The following is a 22,035-nucleotide window of genomic DNA, read 5'->3' as shown; positions in this document are numbered from 1 at the left end:
GTCAATACATAGTCGCGCTTCGTTTTGGTCTGCCGCCTACCCTTTACTGTGTGACCTACCCGAATGGTGGTGTGTTCGGGGTTTCTGAGTGCAAGTAATCCTTCCCGGTACGGTGTGCACTTTCTTTGCTGGCTGCTATTACGCTGAACCAGATACTTTTCTCTTCCAGGCTGCTGCACGGACGGACGAGCGGCGTGGATGAAAACCACTACACGGATAAACACGAACCCTATTGCTACCTTCGTTTCATTGTATGGAAAGGTCGGTACGCTGTTGTTACTGAACATCCAAGACAAACAAAACCGATCGATCGTAAGCAGATTATTGGACTGGGTGAACAAACTGGGTTGAAAATAGTTTTTCCTTTTCCTGGCCCACTTACCGGTGCGACTGTTGCATCTCCTGTTGCAACATGTTCACTGTGAACCAAGTGACAAGTGAAATGATTACACTTCAGTATAATCATTGCACAATGGATAGAACGCGGGACAAAACTATCAGAATTAAAATTTGAAATTAAAAAACGTGCATTCTTATTACATTTTTCATTTAAAGTACTGTAGATATTTTGAATAAGGATGTACATATGAAAAGGACATTTGATATATTTTGTTTAAAAATTAATTCTACAAAAATAAAAAAAAATATTTATATTGTTTTACTATGATGTACTGGGCGGCTCCATTGTTGAAATATCTAGCAAATAACCAGCTAATTAAAACCTAATCAAATACACGAAGTCTAGATGGGATCCCATATTACTCAGAATTACTAATAATAATTATTTGTTCAATAATCTACACCAGCAAAATTAGTACAACAATTCACAAGAAAACCCTAAGTATATAAGAACGAAGATTTTGTCACAGCATTTCTTCTAAAATGCTCATTGTGAGTTGGTAAAATTGTAACAAAAAAGGTAATTTCTTGTAATAACAGGTAATGTTCTTCTTTCAAACGCCACATCAACCGCTACAATAAACGAACCGATTGACAGTACCACGTTATTCTCATCCTTCAATGGAAATTAAGTGTACAGGCAACCACTCCATCTCCCTCTCGGAACGCTCGCGCAGTGTTGCTCCTTTCCATTTCCAGGCAAACAAATAGCGCCAGTCAATTTGGAGGACTCAGCCATTCCCCAAAAACCCGATAGCCACCCGAGAGCAGATTCATAAATTATTCCCAACCCGATTCTACCACCGGACGGGACTTCGGACCGGTAGCGGATGCGATCGTAAACGTTCGTTCTGGGTACGGTAGACGCGGTACCACAGGAAAGCGAAACACCCGAGCTAAAGGTAGATAATTGTACACGTAACATCACGCCAAACGGGGTTTTCACGGGGGCAGGACGCCGTGCCGACCGGTAAGACGCACACGGTACTTTATATTAATTGTCTCGGTAATCTTCACCGATCTGTGCTGAAACTGTTTACGAACAGTTGCAAACGGAGGTGATGTGCGGGTGCCGAAAATTATTCACCTCCCGCCAGCCACTCCTGACAGGATGGTCAGATCCGGTCGTAGATCATTAAAACGCTAATTGCGCTATCAGCTGTACTATTGTGAGCGGGGATTTCATTAGGGATGCTCCAGCCGTAGCGATAATTACGATAAGAAGCATAATTTAGCGTTTTATGATAAATCTTGAGGGGGGGGGGAGAGCACTTTGCTACAGGACGTTGCTATTGGATAAGCGTCGTAAACAAAAGCGAACAGTTTGATTAGGCAGGGGTTAGGTTTGCGAAAATGCGAATATTCATAATTTGCTATCAATGTATCGTAGGAATTGATTTGCATGATCATTAAAAGTAGGAAAATTACATATAACTCGCATAACTAATATCATTTTGCTAATATGCTCCAGTAGCCGGTCTCGTAGTACAGTCGTCAACTCGTACGACTTAACAACATGCCCGTCATGGGTTCAATCCCCAAATAGACCGCGCCGCCATACGTAGGACTGACTATCCTGCTATGGGGGGGAATCAATTAGTCATTGAAAGCCAAGGCCACTAGTGGGTACAGGCAGGCCTTGACCGACATCGGTTGTTGAGCCAAAGAAGAAGAAGAATATGCTCCAGTAAAAAATACTTTTTCTTTTTTGTTCATAGCCCCGTAGGAGTGTTCTTAAGACACCCCTAAGTCTTTGAGATACCTTTTCATGACATGAACTCGATAAGTCTGACCTTGATGTTATTAATCCATTCATAATGTCGTTGGTTTAATATTCAGTCTTCGAAGATTAATTTAGTTTCGAGAATTGGTCCCTTGATACAATCGTTCAACCGTACGACTTAAAAACTTGTCCACCATGGTTCCAAATCTCGAGTGGACTGAACCCACTGTTGGAATCGTTGTGCTGAACCTATTGGCATGCGTAAACCAAATAACTAAATCTGGCTCTGATTCATTCGAGACTAAATGAATTAGACCCAGACCAAGTATATCAAGTAAAATTTCTAATTTAAAGCGTGATGTCTCTAGTGATTTGAAACATAGAACAGTCACATATGCATTTATATGACAAGAAAAATTTCACTTTGCTTGGAGATGGTTTGTTATGCTTGCAGTAAAATATGTGAAAGAATTTAAACAAATTGGTAATGAGTAACTTTTAAATAATTGTAGGTTTTTTTCAATACTTACAAGAGAACGCTCATTTTAGGTAAAGTATGGGTAAACATTACTATGGGAAAATTGATGATAATGATGATGATGAACACTTGAAAATCTGTAAAATACTATTATTCTGTTAAAAATTGTCTCCATAAAACGAGTAAAAAATGAAGCTGTATATTCTTACAATTATTGTAATTATATGCAAACAAAACATTATATTGAAAAGCGACCGATAAAGGACGCACTAATGTCAACAGGCTGTTTATGGTCTGTTTATAGATGAATAATTTCAAAAATATTGCTCCACTTTGTATAAAGTAATCGTCATAGTTTATTTCATGACATTTTCCAACTAGAATTCATCCACTCTTTATATTCCCGTCTAAAGCTTATAGGATCATCACATTTCATTTAATCATCGCAGCAAAAACGCACCGCATTAAAACGTGTCCACTCAGGAAAGACGACTGGCTCATCAAAACCTAATGATTAATAAACTATCTTTATTGATTTCCTATTTTCGCTCCCTTGCAAACAACGCTCTCTACACGTACACGCATCCTGCCAAGAGGGAAACAAAAGTCCATCATTTTGATGACTCGACTCAAAACCCTGCTCTCTCTGCTAGCGAATAATCCCTGTTCCCGGGGCCAAATTTATGGGCCAATCAATGCTGGTGCAATATGATTTTCTACGATATCACACTTCCCTCCGGCAGACAGATGGTTTGAAATGTTGTTCCCCAGTCCACTCTCCTTGTATTCCTTTCCATGCTACTTCCCTTGCAATATACATTTCATCGCAGCGGAAAACGTTATTTATTTTCCGCTTATGATTCAGCACCCCTTCGGCAGCCCGTTTTAATATCGTGACACGAACACTTTCACCAATCATCGGCACTCGCGTATGCGCGCCTTGATGTCGGCAGCGGCATCACCGCCAGAAGGAGGATAGCACGGCAAAGCGCAATCAAAAATGTAGCCATAATAAATCGCCTGTTTTTTCTGCACACGCCACATGCCGGCGGTCGTAGTAAATCGTTATCACTAGTGGTAGCGTATCGGGCTTATCAGAACACATTCTTTTTTTTTACAACGGCGTCTTAGAAAACAGGGTGAAACACACGGAGGCGGTGAAGGTGGAGAGGTATATATTACACACTTTCAGCTGAAGGATAAGGAATGACTTTAACGAATTTAAGTTAGCATCCTCATGGTGAGCTTGGGAGGTACTGATGATATCATCATCTTGCGGGAGTGCTATTCCAAAAAAGAAGCAACATTTATTTCCCCAATAATCTACCACGCTCTCTGTTGTTCATTTTCATTCCTCTCAGCCTCTCTCTCTTCCATTCACGATCGTAAAGCTCTCGGTGCTTGCTGGCAAATGGTACGCAAGCTACCACTACAAGCTTCACACGACCTGCTAAAGCAGCTGGTAGCTGGCGCAAGAGTTACAGCATTAATTAGCGCCCTTAGTCTAAACAGTTGTTGCAGTAGGCGAAGATTTCGTGGGCAGGGGACCAGTACCGGAGGTGCACTTGGTTTGGAAAATAGGTAAAGTTTCACGCCAGCCGAAGGATGTTGGTTTCCCGGTCATTAACCAAGCGTTTGTTGTGTGCGGGATAATTCGCAAAGTTTTGTAATATCTTACACACAAAAAAGACAAACGCCGGCTTCTGCTTGCATCCGGGGCAGCGGCCACTCTTTGCTTAGCCCTTTAATGGTTAGTAATTTGTACTAGAATGCGATGAACTTAATTTTTTAAATTTCCTGCATAGGAATTTAAAAAAAAAGGCTGCTTTCAACATGTTTTCCTTCTATTCTTTAATGAAGAACCACTTTAGAAGAAATTATTTCTTAGAGTAAGTAGAGCCATTGAGAAACGTCTTGAAAGTTCTATTTCTAGCATTTCTAGTTAGAATTAAGCGTGTTCTGTTTGCTTTTCGTTCCACGTCCATTTGTGTACTTCTTGCATAAATTTATGCGCTCCCATATACTATGCCCCATACCTAAAAGCTAAAAACATATAATTTTCAATGCGTACTGCTCGTCAAAAACGCTCAGATGCTGCTTTAAGTAATCCACAGAATTCCCTCTTCACAGAAAGCCACTTCGATAAGAATGGACATGAAATATTTATACCCAATGGATCATTTCGTCACAAACAGCTTCTTCTGCACAAACAACAAAAGCTGCTGCGAAGATATTTCTCATCAAAATCAAGCCCGATCCAAATGAAGCAATCCTCGGTGGAATTTCTCGTTGCGAACAAATCTCGACAAATATGCTGCTGAATGAAAGGGATGAGTTGCCCCCCCCCACTACCCTCTCGATCGACCAGGGACGAAGATAATCAACAAAACCCCCATTCATATCCGTACAATCTCAGTCACGGTTCGTGTACATGAGTTATGATTCCGAATGGATACATTAGCTGATTCGGTGTGCTTTAGTATGGACTAGAATTCTCCAATTAGTGGGAAGCTAGTTGATGAGTAATGAATGTCATAATTAATACCCGATGGAGCATTATTGGAACTAAGCGATGGTTATTAGTTCCGGCATACCATTGACCAGGACGCGTTGGTTGGATATTTCGGTGCAAAAATTGCACAATCTAGAAGTGCGTTTCAGAGCTAATTAATGATTGATTTAGGATATAAATTTTACTAAATTATTTGACAATAAGCTATAAGTCGAAGCATTTTAAAAATGATAATGGAAATTTGAATCTGCTAACATTATGTGAACGTTCCTTTTCCTATTGCTTACAATTCAAATTATTATACAATTTTGTCTATTTAAGCCTTGCGATTCAAATTTTAGCCTTTATTTAGCGCTTACCTTCTAGGTTTTTTCTTTTCAGAAACGTTTTCACCAGCTGTCGGTTGCTATTCCTGGGAAAAAAATGCAACATAAATGATGGGAGGTATTAATAATGGTGGCGCAGCAATAACCGATAGCGCTGAATCAAGGTGTCGGAAACCCGATATCAGCAATAAAATATGATAGCCAAAGTCATTTACAACCATTAGCGGTGGCTACCACTACTGCATCGACCAAGCCAGCCCCCAAGCCCCCGGGCTTTGGCGTGAAGCGACCCGTCTGTACCCATTTGTGTGCTACCATTCGTCTTGTGTGCACCACAAATCGATGGTTGGTTGTGTGAACGATGTGAACGAGAGAGAGAGAGAGAGAGAGGAGCAAAAACTGTACCACAATTCATCCATCCCGTGTTGTGATCCATCAAAAACAACCAACACTTGCCTACCAACTGTATCCGAACTATTCTGACGCTAAGCTGATCGATACAACCGATCGAGTAGAATGGCATCGGGTGCAACTACTACCGGTCACTGACGGAACAAGCAACGCAATCGGGCGCAACTGCAACATCATCTTTATCAAACGGTAACCATAAATCATCGGTAGAGTGCAGTGGGTGTGCTGTAATCAATACCGTTGGTTTAGTGGGGTTTCTTGGAATTGTGGGGCAAACTGCAGCTCGCTCGATCTCGTTCCGCACAACTCGTAGTAAATACGCCACAAGCAGTCACGTGGGAGCTTATTGCGAAGAAACAGTCAACCATGGACGCGTAGTTAGCAAGGTATGATTCTCGTGATGTTGAACCTTGCCAGCACGATCAAGGATACTATTTCATGGAAACTGGGCGATGGCCTTTGTACTTTGCAACTTATTTTCACTGGAAAATAAAAAAAAAACATCTCTTGACCAGGAATTGTTTCATAGCATCGTCTGTCCACAACGAATGTCTCGCAATATGAAGCATTCTGGAATTACTCAGCTTTTAGCTCAGAATTAGCTTCTATAGGCAGTATTGGGCGTGCTACTAGTAGAAGTTCTAAGATGAGAAATAACAGGAATCCTATAGAGCACTCCTATTGTAAAGCTCCAGCTTTTGAAATACAGTACAAGTTTACCTTTGAATTGAGCTACTATGTAACAATAAGCAATAATAAAATACTGTATAACTCCCCAACAAAATTTTCTTTAAAAATATAAATGCCAGTATCTTCTCTTGGTAACAGGTCATTATTAATGGTTAATGACTCAATATTAATGGTTGGAGAACGTTTGTTTATTAACAAGAACGTTCGTAATTTGAAATGTTCTTCAAACTATAACGCATTGTTTGCTTATATTTGACCAGCTTATGGTCTTGTTAACTTTTGACTAATTATATGTTTTCACTGCTTATAGCTATAATAGGGTCCTTTCCGTTTCGAGCAGCTATCTATGTTGGTATAATATACAGGTGGGCTTATCCCAAGGTGATATGACTGATCATATCACCTTGGGATAAGCAGAATTTAGAAGGCTGATTTTTATCGCTTATGTGTCTGAATGAAGATTTTAAGAGTGGTTTGAGTATTCGTCAAGCCTCCAGAAAGCTTGTTTGAACAAAAGTTTTCAACCATCCTGTCAAAAAGTGATATTCAAATTTGGTTATAAGAAAATGCTATGAGACCACCTGGACTACATACACTTTGATTCCAGATTCGATCACCTGATCTCTTTAATGCACCTTGGGATAAATCCCGCTGCGCAAATTCGAGCAGTTTCCAGCGCAGAAAATGTACCAAATTCTGCGCTGGCCAGCGCAGATTTTGGCTGGTCTCCCGCGCTGTTCTTCAGCGATTCCTGCGCTGGGTCGCGCAGTTCGGGCAGTTCGGACAGTTCGGACAGTTCGGGCGGCGGCGGAGCAAAAAAAAACGGTCAAAAAATTTAAAAAAATAATGGCGCTCATTTTTTCGTCCGCTTCTTCCTCTCCTCTCCCTCCTTCACCCTGGCTTGCCTTACTTGAGCTTCAGCCCGTGCCTTCCGCCGCCAGCTGATTGGGTGTTGTGGTGGTGTATGCGTTGATACTTATATGTGCATTGCGGTTATGTATTGTTATTGGTGGGTGTTAGCATTTATTAATTTGTGTGTGACCTTGAGACGCTGTGGGAGAAGCTGGATTGGGATTCAAAGTGTTATCGGTGTATTGATGGTTTATTTTATTTCGTGCCGCTGCTGATGAGACCATTCGATGCCCCTGCCAATTGAGGGTGAAGAAGCCTATTTAAAACAAGCGTAGGAGAACGTCTAACACTAATCTAATATTTTTTAATTTAAACATGTTTCATGCTTCAACGACCTTCTAAGCATAATGAAGCACAGTGTATATTGACTATATAATTTTTTTTTTTTAATGTGCCGAAATCTTTCTCGAGTTTTTGTGTCTCGACACACACGCACACAGCGCGGGGAAAGTGACCATTCACTCTATCATGCCGCGATCCCCCACCCCGCCCGGCGCTTTGGATGATGATGCGCTATATGATAGCTGATGATAGCGGAAGCGGAGGGGGGTTTGGTGGGGGGTGCGTGCTTGCATGCGCGCTTTCGTAGGTGCGTTCTCGCGTGCGCGCGTTCGTAGGTGCCTTAGCGCGCGCGCGCGTGTGTGTGTGTGTGTGTGTGTGAGAGTTTGCGCGCGTGTTTGTATGTGTGCGTGCGTTTTTAAACCCCAAAACTATTTGATTCTGATGCGTACATTTTCATCCACTGCGGCTACAAAGTCCATGCATTTTCGATCTCGCTACCTAGGAGACAATACAACCATTTAATTGGCACCACCATCTTTGCGACCAGTTCTGCTGTTGGGGGTATTAAAAAGACACACGATCGAAGCAAACGTGCATGTGATATGTTACACATTTCTTTCCAATTCCGCTAGCGGACGCAAGTGGAAACAAAACTTGAATTGAATTCATACAAAAGAGAATTCTGGTTTGGTTTATTACGGTGCGCGTATGATACTGCACCTGTCCGTCCAGAATCTGGTGGCTTGTTGGTTTTGAGTCGGTATCATGACGCCGTGCGACCGGCACTGCCTTGGAATGGGTTCGGATCGGTAGGTTCATGTTTTGGTCGAGTGCATTCCGTGCATTTGTCGCGTTACAGCGGTAGCCCGGCAGCAACAAAGTCAAGACAAACTCTTACCCGGGTGTGGACTGCTATGCTAAGTTCTTGTTATTATTATTGGCGTAATAGCCAACGCGATCATGCCGGCCTTTTCAGGACTTGGGTACCACGTAGCCGGAGCCGGTGACTAACCCCTTGCTACGGCGGATGGTTCATACGCGACCCACGACGGGCATGCAGATGTGCGGAATGATGGCGGTGCCGCGGGCCCGCTCCTATCCAGTGTGCAACTTGCATACTGCCACACTGTCCCCTGCCCGGTGCATACGCAGCAGGCAGGGGATGCACCTCCACCATAAAAAAACACCGTCATGAACCAGCGGTGGATCTAACGGTAGGCGGACTAGGCGGTCACCGATGATCTCTAGTCTTTGATATGCCGTATGTCTACAAGGATTAGCGAGGGAATGGTGGGAAGGAGGGAACGAGGGAAGGAGGGAACGAGGGAACGAGGGAAAGAGGGAACGAGTGAAAGAGGGAACGAGGGAACGAGGGAACGAGGGAACGAGGAACGAGGAACGAGGAACGAGGAACGAGGAACGAGGAACGAGGGAACGAGGGAAAGAGGGAACGAGGGAACGAGGGAACGAGGGAAACGAGCGAAAGAGGGAACGAGGGAACGAGGGAACGAGGGAACGAGTGAAAGAGGAACGAGGAACGAGGGAACGAGGGAACGAGGGAACGAGGGAAAGAGGGAACGAGGGATCGAGGGAAAGAGGGAACGAGGGAACGAGGGAACGAGGGAACGAGGGAACGAGGGAACGAGGGAAAGAGGGAAAGAGGGAACGAGGGATCGAGGGAAAGAGGGAACGAGGGAACGAGGGAACGAGGGAACGAGGGAACGAGGGAACGAGGGAACGAGGGAACGAGGGAACGAGGGAACGAGGGAACGAGGGAACGAGGGAACGAGGGAACGAGGGAACGAGGGAACGAGGGAACGAGGGAACGAGGGAACGAGGGAACGAGGGAACGAGGGAACGAGGGAACGAGGGAACGAGGGAACGAGGGAACGAGGGAACGAGGGAACGATTCAATTCAATTCAATAAACCATCAATACACCGATAACACTTTGAATCCCAATCCAGCTTCTCCCACAGCGTCTCAAGGTCACACACAAATTAATAAATGCTAACACCCACCAATAACAATACATAACCGCAATGCACATATAAGTATCAACGCATACACCACCACAACACCCAATCAGCTGGCGGCGGAAGGCACGGGCTGAAGCTCAAGTAAGGCAAGCCAGGGTGAAGGAGGGAGAGGAGAGGAAGAAGCGGACGAAAAAATGAGCGCCATTATTTTTTTAAATTTTTTGACCGTTTTTTTTTTTGCTCCGCCGCCGCCCGAACTGTCCGAACTGTCCGAACTGCCCGAACTGCGCGACCCAGCGCAGGAATCGCTGAAGAACAGCGCGGGAGACCAGCCAAAATCTGCGCTGGCCAGCGCAGAATTTGGTACATTTTCTGCGCTGGAAACTGCTCGAATTTGCGCAGCGGGATGTAAACAACACCGTGTTTAGCCATTTTTTTCGAGCAGGTACTCGAATCTAATTCTAACTTTAAGGCTAGAATAATCTAGACTGAAATTTGCAGGCTAGTTTTGTGTGTGGTTTTGTATGGAGTGTTTACATGATTTCAGCCTCCAACTGTCAAACTCCATACAAAAAACTGACTACAATCGTGAAGGGCCCCAATATTAATACCGGAGGTATCTAAAAGTGTACCCAGCTGTTGAATCTTTCATTTTCTTTAACACTCCAATGCAGATTTTAATACATTTAGAACAGTAATATTTTTGCAGTATGTTTAAGATTGTAAATCTTTTAAAATGAAAACTTTAAATATAAAAATATTATCAAACATATTATTTTTAATAAAAAGATTTATTGGATTTACTATCCTACCACATTGAAACCGGTTATTTTTTCGAACAACATACACAGCGACGTTAAAACATGAAAAATGAATACATTCCTTCATTCTTTTCTTCCCATGTTCTTTACATTCCGGTTCGGAAAATCTGTCGCGCAATGCAAAAAAAAAACCACCCGACCAGACCGCACCGGACACCGGGGTATCCATAAATTACAAACCGAAACACGATCCCTGCTCCAATCGCAACTTCCTCCAAATACGCAACCCGGGGGGGTGTTCGGATCGTTTGCTACGCGGCGCCCATTTCTTCTTCGTGGCCCAGCATCCCCGCAGTAAGTCAGATCGCTTTACTTATACGCCAAACGACATTAAAGTTCAAACCGTGCCATTTTAAATGTGGTTTCAGTCCATGGGTCCATATATCCCATATATCCTGCCCGCTAACTGACACCATTACGGCCACCGGAAAGCTATCGTCATCACATACGATTCGAAAAGAGCTGGAGAGAAAAGCTCGTAATACGCACGTACGACAACGGTCATAGAGAATGGTCCTGCTTTAGCTTTTTTTTGGGATCCTAAAGTGCCATATTGTTCCAAAGCGTAGCGTGTGTAACGTGCGTAACAAATGTGTGTTTGTGTGTATGTGTATGAGATTTTTGTCATTTCAATTCCGAACCAGATGCGTATAACGATGCTGGCTCTCGCTAGACACCAGATGGATGATGAGTTAAACTTTACCCGGAATATGCGGAATCCCATTTTCCTCGGGTTTTCTAAAGCGTTTTTTTCCTCCAAACTCCATTCTCCAAGAATCTGCCTCTGCTGCCAGTTTTTTTTTTCGCTTCTCCATAGCTAATGCTATTTCCACCAAACCCTCACTTCCCTCGCGCGGCCGGCAACCATGTCAGCGATGGGTTGACATGAAAAATACGTTACAATCACTCTTCTGCGTTAAGCAAAACTGGAACTTGCAACGCGCAATGGGTTGCCATTTATCAGTTTCCAGCTTCGGTGCGCTCCATGCCGGTGGTGACCTTGGGCTGGTTTTATTTTTCACACAGCAATCCCTTTTGAGCAGTGTGTCACCCGAAATGCACACCGGGCTCACGGGCGTAGGGAAATTGTCAACGGTAGTTGGTTGTAGTTATTATTTGGGCAAAATAGCACGAACCAACCTAAAAAATAAACAGTCATACACAAACTGCCATCACAATTCCCATTTGCATCCGAAGCGTACTTCGACTTTCGATGGCTTCCCATTCTCCAGGACTGAGCAGGGGATCAAGTTGACGCCAACCCAGATGTACACACAAACAGACAGACATGCACATGCATTTCGATCCCAATTCTCATCAGAGCGTAACGTGAGCATACCTATTTAAACTATTTCCACACGTCTCGAAGTGCTTTTCTCGTAAAACCGTGCACCCGGCAGCGCGATGTCACAACACCCGGGATGTGCCGTGGGTGAACTAAACAACACTCCAGTTGTCGAGCGAAAACTTCCATCCTCAGCGGAGTTTTTCAACCCCCGCAACAACGGTAACTTCCTCAGGCCTTCCTAACGCCCCACTACTTACAACTTACGCTCGGAGCTTCCCCATTAACCTCAATGGTAGGGAGGTTTTGTTTTGCTGCTGTTTTCCAGTGCCAACCCACCCCGAAAGTCGTTTGCTGCGGAGGAGATACCCGCTCAATTATAGCGATCCAGCGTGCAGGCTATACTTTTTTACTGCACTGCCACCGAAACTGAACCGAATGCGGTCGGTTGCCCTTGCCTTCGTGATAGTGCCAAGTTAAAAAGCTGGTAATTTGTGAGTTTGATATTCCTCCCAACAACAAAAACAACAACAACCAACCAACCAACCACCTCCACAACCAGCTGCATTTAACGTTCTGTACACGCACGGTGTACCTTCGTAACGCTAGGAGCGCTGTCTTTCCCTGGCTGAGTTTAGGAAAAGGGTTCTTCTGTTTTTCATTTTGTTTTGCATCGCATACGAATTGGAGCTTAAGAAGCAGCAGCAGCAGCAGCAGTAGCATGTAGTTAGACCCTCGCCATAGGGGATAGATGATACCGGAGTGGTTTCAAAGAGCCACACAACACACACACGTACGAGCGCGCGCATTTTAGGGAACCAGAAGGGTACACACATACGTGTGGGGCGTGTGTTTGTTTCATCCCGTGTAAAGGGAATCATGCTCATGCATATTAATACGGTGCCTCGGCGATCGCTTCGGTGCGCTGCGGGATCTAGCATCATTCTTTTTTTTTCTGCAAAAATGTTTCAACAGGTTTCCGCTGTCATAACAGTGGCCGTTATGCTGGCGTAAAGTAAACCCGAATATCATCAAACCTGATTCGATCTTTGCCTTTAGATGAGCTTTCGCAACGATGTGCAATAAGTGAAGCATTTAATGGAAGTGTTTAAGAACCTTGCAATTTAACTCTTTAAAATAAAGGCATTTTAGAAGTTTGGTTCTTGAAGTCTTGATAATCACTAATCCTAAAAAATCGTGGAAAAGCACCACAAGTACTTAAATTGTAAAGGTGCACAATCCGTTTGAATGCTTTCCTTGAAGAAACTATTTTATGCTATAAATTGAGTTTATAATCACACAGCAAGAATAACAGAATGATAAAAAAGCTCAATAATCAAAATAATTATCATCTTAATCGGTTCTACAACCATTGTTGTTATAAGCCTACCAGAGAAACTAATGAACTTGGCTCTCGCCGACCGACCCTTAAGCAAAAAAAATTAGACAGCCACAGTTGGGACTGTTTGATTACATTGTGAAATGAAAATATAGAACATATTACACATGATTCAAAGATTCAGACGCATAAATTGATTTAAAAGCATTCAGAATTAAACAAAATAACTGCATAGAAGGACCGAAGAAGTAAATTTCGTCCAACAAACGTAAGCATTACAGGCTAACAGTGATTTATCATAATGTATTCTGAATATTGGTCAAAGTATAGACCATTGCTAAAGTTTAAGATAAAGATTTTTGTTTTGTTTTAGATGTGCCAACATGTGTTGCCTTATAATCAGGGTATCAGCTCGCTTAAGCGCCTAAAGGTATACTTTGAGGTTTTTAAGCTAACATATATACCTATCTAGACTCCTTTAAGCGCCTAAAAGTATACTTTAAGCTTATTAAGCTTATTTAATTACCTATTAAACAAACTATTAATCATACTATAAACGAACTACTCAAACGATGAGTATCAACCATGAGGTGTGCTTTAACCTTTAAAAAATCACTAATACTAATATCAATTCCAGATTAGGTATCATAACGATTTCCAAATAAACTACTTTTGGCCTTCATAAAAGATCACCAAAACGTGACAGATTTTCGTACAGCGATTGACATTACACGCCAGTTCCTATTTAGCTTTATGAGATGTGAACTAAAAACTTCTACCCTTTCGCTGGATCCGCTGAAGCTAAAGCTGCCCTGCAAAAACTTTTATGTGCTTCCTTCTTTTATTCCACTGCGACAATTATCCAATCGCATGTGTGCAATTGCCGGAATGCCAAGATGGCACCATTAGCGCTAATGGGTTTCTGGCGAAAGCGTTGCTCATCAAACTTGCCGCGTTTCGACGTTCTGGAGCTCCCCTCGGCGAGAACTTTTACCACTGTAGCTAGTTAAACATGCAAGACGTTAGCTTTTAATACACTATCGCCCGTAAAACAGGTCCGTAAAAGTGAACATAAAAATAGTGTAATGTACAGTTTTTCACGATAAAACGATAAGACAACATCATCCGCACCGGTAGAACTGGATGGAGAGCTTTCTCAGGAATACTCGTTTACTGGCGACTCGTAAGTGATGATGTATTTAAAGACTACTATTCTGAGAAAGCTGAAATGTTTTATCATTTTCTGAACAGCAACGTGTGCGCGTGTGTGCAGGATTGGAAGGTGCTTTTCCTGTTGAGATACAGAACATCCATCAAAAAGGTATGTAGTAGCGCAGGCAGCAATGCATTGGGAAACATTGGGATTTTTTTTTTTTTTTTTTTTTGAAGGAAAAGGCCATCTTTCTGAAGAAATTTCCTGTCATGAAGTGTGTTGTGGAATTTTGTACAGGTCAAGCTTTTCATCGTTTATCATCAACATCCAGCATTCCTAGTATTTGGTTGAAACTGTCTGCTCCTATTTGTCGAATACTTTATATTTCTCTGTAGAACGTAACCTCTAGTCCAGTGTTTTGTTACGAGATACGTTTGGTGTACGTTTGCTCGTATAATATGGTAATATTATTCCAACAAACTGTCCGAAATTCAAAGTTTAACTATTTAACTTACAGATATGTTTAAACCGTCTTTTTAAACCTGCCGGACCTGCTGCTTCATACATTGGCTTCTCATTGAGCAGCGTTCGACGTCTTGGCTTAATCCATGCTAAAAATAACTTTTCTAACAAGTTTACACTCCGTCAAACCGTTCAAGGGGAAACCATTCGCCTACTCCATTTACCCGGTACATGGCGAATAATTTAATAAACCGCATCGTCGTTCGTACCCTTGCTTCCTCTTCGAATCGGTGCCGTCCTTCGTTCGGATAAAGATTAGTTTTTAGCAGCTCATAAAAGTATTCCCTGTACCAGCTCCACCGTACCTGATACCATAAAACTTATCACACACACACGATGACGAGCCTTCGAGGTAAGTTTAGCTCTTGGCGAGCATAATAAATGTCGACAACCTGTGAGCATTACTGGGCTGTGCGCTCCTAATGGAGCGTTTCACGTTTCCTATCGGTGCTGATCTAAGATCTTGTGCCAAAAGGAGCGGCAAAGCGAGCGCCCAAGTGACGGCCAACTTCATGCTTTCATACGTTTGAAAAGGGGGAGAGTATACGGTTGCGCGTGTGTATGGGTGTGTGTGTGTGCAGAAACCACACGTCATTTCATTTTTGCCTGCAGCAACCTTCTGCAGTTTACCACAAACGACTAAACTATATGCACATATCGCAGCTGGTGGTTTGGTTATGCTGGGAGAAATGAAGCTCCTCCAAACAACGCACTGAAGGTTACGCTTTTGTGCTCAAGTAAGCAGGAGTATAAAACTGTTTGTCGGAAACCGGTTATGTTGCTTATCTTATCCATTAATTTTCCTTACTTTCCTTTTAACTAATTCTGTGCTCGCTAACGCGATGTACTTAATAATCAGTTTACAACTCATACTATCTAACGTGCTCACCATGGCAACTGCAAAAGATAAGTTTCTCCCAGATCGCAGAACAAAGACACTCGTGAAAGTGATAGTTAAAACATCTTCTTAATTTGCACAACAATCGTTCTTTTCATATGCCTGTCTCAGCCACTAAAGTATTTGGCTATCTATGACTGAATGATATGCCCATATTAGTATGAGAAGTTCGGTCCATGTGGCAGTAGGGATAAACACCAAAACGCCTAAATGTATACATTTTTTATCCATTTGTAATTCAGGCGATACAGTCACCTATCAATACTCTTTTTTTATTCTGAAAACAGCAACATATTTAAGATTTCATAACTGATATTTATTTAAATATTCTACTGACTTGTTCTTTTAGATAAATGAAAAAGAAAACAATATCTTACAGAAGAGCAATAGTTATTTTATTATTTGTACAAATACCTGTTTGCAATAACCAAACGTTAAACAAAAGTTTCACATTTGAGAAATGAAATGTAATTTTCAAACATCCAATTTGCTTTGTATCATAACAAGCTTAAAAAGATATTGCAATGTTATCAGCTTGCATACCTTTAGGCGAATACTGAGGCCATCAAGGTGTTACGTTTACTTATGTGTCAAAAAAATCTTGTATATATTGGCATCAGTCAATTGAAATTCTCTGCAATGAATAAACTTTAGCTTTTTCCTAAAGGGCAATTACTGTAAAATCTCATCTTGCTGAAAAGTAATGTTAACATGTTTCCCTTTATGCCATCACGTTCCGCTTGCAGCCTGGGGTTTCCCTTTGACGAAATAAAACGAATTTAAAAACGGAATTGGCTTATAATGTAAATTATTTTAACCTTCGTCCATCGCGCTCTCCACACACGCAGCTGTCACGCAGCTGCCACAGCGGGGGTAATATCATTCAATTATCCTGTTACTAAAGCTCGCCCGTACGGACACACCAACTTTGCCCCGAACCCGAACAAGGGTTCGTCGTAAATGTCGATGATTTTACCTTATCAGCAGTTAATAAATTGTTCCTCCGCCCGTTCCCATCCATCGAGGCGGACAGTACGGCCCACTGCTCAGTGCCCAGTACACGTGCATATCACTGGCGCTGGCCGGCGTCGATAAAAATCAGGACAGGAAAACATGTGAGGAGGAAAAGTTTCTCATTTCCTCCTGTCTTTCGTACCAAGCGTACGTACATGCATGCAGGACGCTGGATGTGGTAGATGAGATTTTTTGTTGTAATTCGATTTTTAACTTTTTTTAGTTTTGCTCCCACTCTTTTCCTGCCTCGTGCCCAAGGTGGGCGTTCACAGGCTGTACGTTGATAATGGTATGACATACTTTTGCCGTGCATCCCCCGAGCCAAACGCTCGCTGTAATTTGATCTAGTTTGTTTGGTTTTATTGTTTTACATGATGGGGACAACTTTTTACTCGAGAAACCTTCGCCCATATACACGCATGCAGGTACGTGTACATATTTGAATAATAGGTGGTTTATATGTTTTTCCAGCTGAACAAATACCGAGTTTTACCACACACGTCTGAATGATTCAGTCAACCGACCGCGCTCTAGTTGCTTCATTCAACAGTGCCCACGCACGTACGTTTTGCAATTCGAATAAGCTGCCCAGGATAATGTAAACCGTACCATATGCCTCCCGTCCCGTCCATTTAATCCCACCGCTACCACACTTATCAATGAGAGCACGCGAACCCAGCCAGCCAGTGCGTGGGAGTGTAAAACATTCCACGCTGGTGGTCATCGTTCACCTTTTGCTGGACGCTAGAGATAGAGAATTTGTTTCGACATGCTATTTCGCTTTTTATTCGCCATTTTATTGGAGCTCAATCGTGACCGATGGTTCTGCTGGAAAGGCTAAATTTAATTGTAACCAACCGGAACATACTCACCTCTAACCAACGATTTGGTTGAAGCTTTCCATTGCCATGGCGGTGTCCTTTTGGTTTGGCTGGGAGGTTTTTTCTCCCCACACAACTTCTATTTTGAAACATTTCCACCAAATAAAATGCTGCTTAAAGGTTACACTAAAGGTACACCGTATGAATTCTTGCTTTTGAGTAAGATCACTACTTCAAAGCCCTCACACGGCAAGAGGATAAAGCGTGCAAAGGTCCCCAAAACTCGGTCCCGAACCGGCCATCAACCGTATTCGGAAAAAGTTGGTTCCGCAGTTGCTTGAAATGGCTGATTTTGATAGCTGGTCGTCCCTTTTTTTATTCACATGTTTTATCTACTTTCTATCTAGTTTTCCCTCATTTCTCATCGTCATTTTTTTGTTCTTGTTTTTTTTGCGCAGCTTCTGGGTTGTTTGACAAACAATTCATTTTTCCCAAACAGCATGTTTCCTTTTTGACCCGTGAAGATTTGATAACCGATTTCTGTCCCTACCTTTCTGGAACACTCAACGATTGGGACAGTTGGGCAGACGACAAGGGCAGACGACCGATGGGATGGTGTTTATCTACAGGATTGAAGAAGCACTTGACAACTCAATTTACAGGCTCAAGGCTGGTCTGTTTTGTTGCGAGTTGGTATTTACTTTTGGGAAAATTCGGGGAATTTATTTAAATCAAAACGGAACGTATGCCTTCGGAAGCGGGTGTTTCTAGGCATATCCAAAGTTTTTAAAAATCGCTAGTGGTAAATATTATTTTTATTTATCTTAGAAGCAGCTTTTGAGCAGCTGCCTTAAGTTTCTTCTAAATAAAGAAATAATTTTGATCAATTGTATAGTTACTGACTTCAAATGATATTCATTCCACGCAGTTTCAGAAAATGAAGCTGATGAAACAGAAATAGATTTATAAACTTGACGGTTTATTCGATAGAGAACATTGACTTAACATGCCATACACGACAAGAAGAAACGAGGAAGCTTTACTTCATACTGAGGAATGAGTATTATGCAGCAAGTTACAATGATCTAACTTAAGTTCAGTTTATCTAATGGCATACAATGTGACTGAGTTGTGTCTTGTAAAAATTCTCTCAAGACTATTTATTTATTCTGTTGATGTTTTTAATTTGTTTTTTCCTTAATGATTCATTGTAGAGTTGAGTGAATCTGATTCAGATTCATTAATTTGAATGAACCTTTGAAAAGATTCAATGAATCTGAATCTCTGTTGGTAAGATTCATGAATCTACAAAAAATCATGAATCTCGAAAGAATCATGAATCTCAATAGATAGACGAATGTCAAGGGATTCATAAATCTCCAAATATTCATCGAGCTTGAGCTTCTTATTATTATTTTTCTTGACGTAACAACCTACGTGATCATGCCAGCCTGCACATGTTTTCGAGCCTTCTTGGGGAGTAACACGCAGCCGTATAGTTAGTTTTGCTACGGGGAGACGGTTCATGCGAGGCTTGAACCCACGACTGGCATGTTAGGTGGGATCGCGCAAACTCAATATTCAAACTCTAAGGAATCATGAATCCCTGGCGATATGTGAATTTAAATGGATTCATTAATCTTTCGAGATTCATGAATCCTTGAAGATTCATGAGTTTTTTGAGATTCAAGGATCTTCAAAGAGTCGATTCAAGATTCGAAGCACCCATTACTGAAGATTCATGTGTATGAATCTCAACGAAAAATTCATGAAACCCAACCCTAGTTTCATGCCCTCTGTAGGGCCCCTTTCGTACTACGTAGGACTGACTGGTTCGGGTTATCAAAAAAACTGATAGTCAGCCTCAAGTCAAGTCAATAGATAATTGGTAAAAGCTGCTGCATTAAATAGGAATCAGTACGATTGCAATTGTACAAAATGTAATTAGTTTCTAGACATCCGTGTAATGTACTAAAATATGTAAAGCATCCATTTTATATTTGTGGCGCAACATGAAGAAAAGTACGTAATAAAAATAACAACGTTAAGAGTATTTTGTTGTACTTTGGTAGCGATTTTCGTCTTTTTATTCCGCCAGTTTGTTTGTGCATAAACTTTTCGGTTCGTCTTACGAGTTTTTTAATCCAATTTCCTTGCAACTTTTCGCTCTTTTCCCCATCTCTTTGCATCCCTCACGTATTCCGAACGTTGATGTCGATAGGTCGTTGAACCATTCAAACTTCCTATCATATGGCTTTAACAATTTGATTTAAACCCTGATGCATAGCTGCGTCTCTTTAAAAGCTGGATTAATGGTAGCTTAACGAAAAGCTTTTATGTCATCGAATATCAACATGCCGTCTTCATTTGGCCGTGACATTCCACCAACATCCACGTAAGCAAAACAAAAATCGAGTTTGAAAATCATTAGTCAAATGCTAAAAGCCTTTGTTGCTAAAGTCCTCCGCCCTCTGTGGTTATTAGCGAATGAGCAATCAAGTTATACAGCAAACCACTTCCATAACACTTTATTCAATCTGCCAGTAACAGCTTCGTAACAGTCATTTCAAACACTTACCTTTCAACCCTATCATTTACCTACGATCGGTGATTAAGCGATACCCAATCAATTGCCATAAACGTTCACTGCTCAGCATAGCGGCACCTTCCCATCTTTTTCCCAGCTTGCATACTCCCTTGCTGCCGAAATTCTCAACATAAACACCAATCACTCGCCTTGCCGTTTCAATCCAAACTCTAATCCACCTTCCGCTAGTACCAGCACCCAGACAAAGTGAAAATCAATGCATTCAATTGCGGAAAGCCCCAGCTCTTTGCCCATCAATTGGGAGATGATTGTAAGTTGTGAATGTGTTTTACATTACAACGACAGAAAAATGAGCTCCAAAGCGAGAACAACAGAAAAGCAAACTTTCATCCGTACTCTGTACTGTTTGCTCCGGGCTGGAACGCTGCATCGTACAATGTTTCGCATTGATGAGAAACAGCAACAGCAAACACAAAAAAAAGGAGTAAGGCTTCGGGTACGCTTCCATCCTAACCCGGCGCACATTGTAATCGGACATGGAAGTGGTGCAAGCAACAAAAAACACACACACCCACCACTACCCTGAGCTCAGTTAATGCCAACCCGTTTTGCCATATTGCTGCGGGCGAGTCAGGCCACCCCCTTACTTTGGGACACGGCGAGTTACAGGCAATCACTCTCCTACTCGCTCGCTCCTTCTCAATGTTCCCCCTAGAGGCACTCACACCCGGCTCCTTCCTCACCACTGGCAGTACCTCGGCATTCGTAAGCAGATGATAAAAATCGTACCAAATCGTAAGGTGTGGTGGGAAAGTCGATTCCGGTTCAAATAGGATAAACATTGGGCTCGATTGTGTTGCCCCTTGATATTACTCAGGCGGCACCGCAAATCCTTTCTTTCGTTTTCGCTCTTCTGCTGTTCCTTTTGTGGCTTGATTTTGTGTGTGTGTGTGTGCTGGGAGTGGCGCCGTTGTGACCTTGGTGCCTTGGTGTTTTCTTTACCCATATTTTTTTCCCCCATTTTGCTTGCCCTCTCGTTCGAACCCCGTCGTGTAACGTGACGCCTACACCTGCAAAAACCGTGCTGGAAAACACCTAAACGCTTGCACTTTTCACATTTTCCAGCGCCCCGAGCAGTGGAAGCTCATGAAGCTTACCCCGATGTAAACGATATCCGTTTTCTGAACGGCTCACCGTGCGATCGGTGACCTGGCCGATTGGTGGTAAGGTTGGCAGACACGTAGGTGTATTGTGGAGAACAAGCGTCAAGGAGCAGCAGCAGCAGCAGCAGCAGAAGAGGATTGGTTCACTTTCGATCGAGGCGTGGGCCTGCCTCTGGGTCGGGTTACGCTCGATGATTCGCTCACTTCCCACGGCGATGCCACAAACCACCGTACGCAAAAGTGCGTGGATGGTAAAAGCTTGCAAGCAATGTTTCGGTGTGCGTGCGTCTGCCTGTAGATAGAACGGGGGAGCTCTCTTAAAACCGCTCTATTTAGCTATAGTGTGCCCACGCACACTGTGCAAAACATCCCCTTACCCCTTATCCATGATCCCTTTCATATGCCTGCTCTTTCTCTCTCACTCTCACACACACGCACACAACCTTTCTCGCTTTATTATGAAGATTTATTCAACACGAATAATAGTGAATTTATTGCCACTTGACCAAAGGAGGTCGACAAGCATTAGAACTCGATACGTGGGCTGGGTATGCGGTTAGTGCTGTTAGTGTGCCGCTTGCGAGCACTGTTGTTGAAGCGGTTGTGTTTGTAAAAGTAATCCAATTCCTCCAAAACCACATTAATTTAGCAGGATTTAAGAAGAAATGGTTGCTGGAAAGCTCCCAACCCTGTGCTATGTGGCTGAGAAGCAGCATGAAGCGTTTGTGGTTTAATGATCATTTCACTTCTATAGTTTGGC

At 42.5% G+C, this 22,035-nt stretch overlaps 1 protein-coding gene across 4 annotated transcripts in view; it reads right to left on the bottom strand.

The window, feature by feature from the left end:
* LOC120900722 (ras-related protein Rap1) overlaps positions 1–22,035 on the bottom strand; it is a 79,116-nt gene that overhangs the window by 37,590 nt on the left and 19,491 nt on the right. For 3 of the 4 annotated variants that reach the window (XM_040308107.1, XM_040308108.1, XM_040308110.1), the window contains exon 3: positions 5,472–5,524. The exons of the other annotated variant lie outside the window; for it this stretch is intronic. The gene's annotated coding sequence lies outside the window, so the exon portion shown is untranslated. The remainder of the gene's footprint in view (positions 1–5,471; positions 5,525–22,035) is intronic. 4 annotated transcript variants of the gene reach the window in all.

This window comes from Anopheles arabiensis, chromosome 3, assembly GCF_016920715.1.
Source record: "Anopheles arabiensis isolate DONGOLA chromosome 3, AaraD3, whole genome shotgun sequence".
Lineage (NCBI taxonomy): Eukaryota > Metazoa > Arthropoda > Insecta > Diptera > Culicidae > Anopheles > Anopheles arabiensis.
The sequence above is the reverse complement of the archived record's forward strand: the minus strand, read 5'-3'. Positions and strand labels throughout refer to the sequence as shown.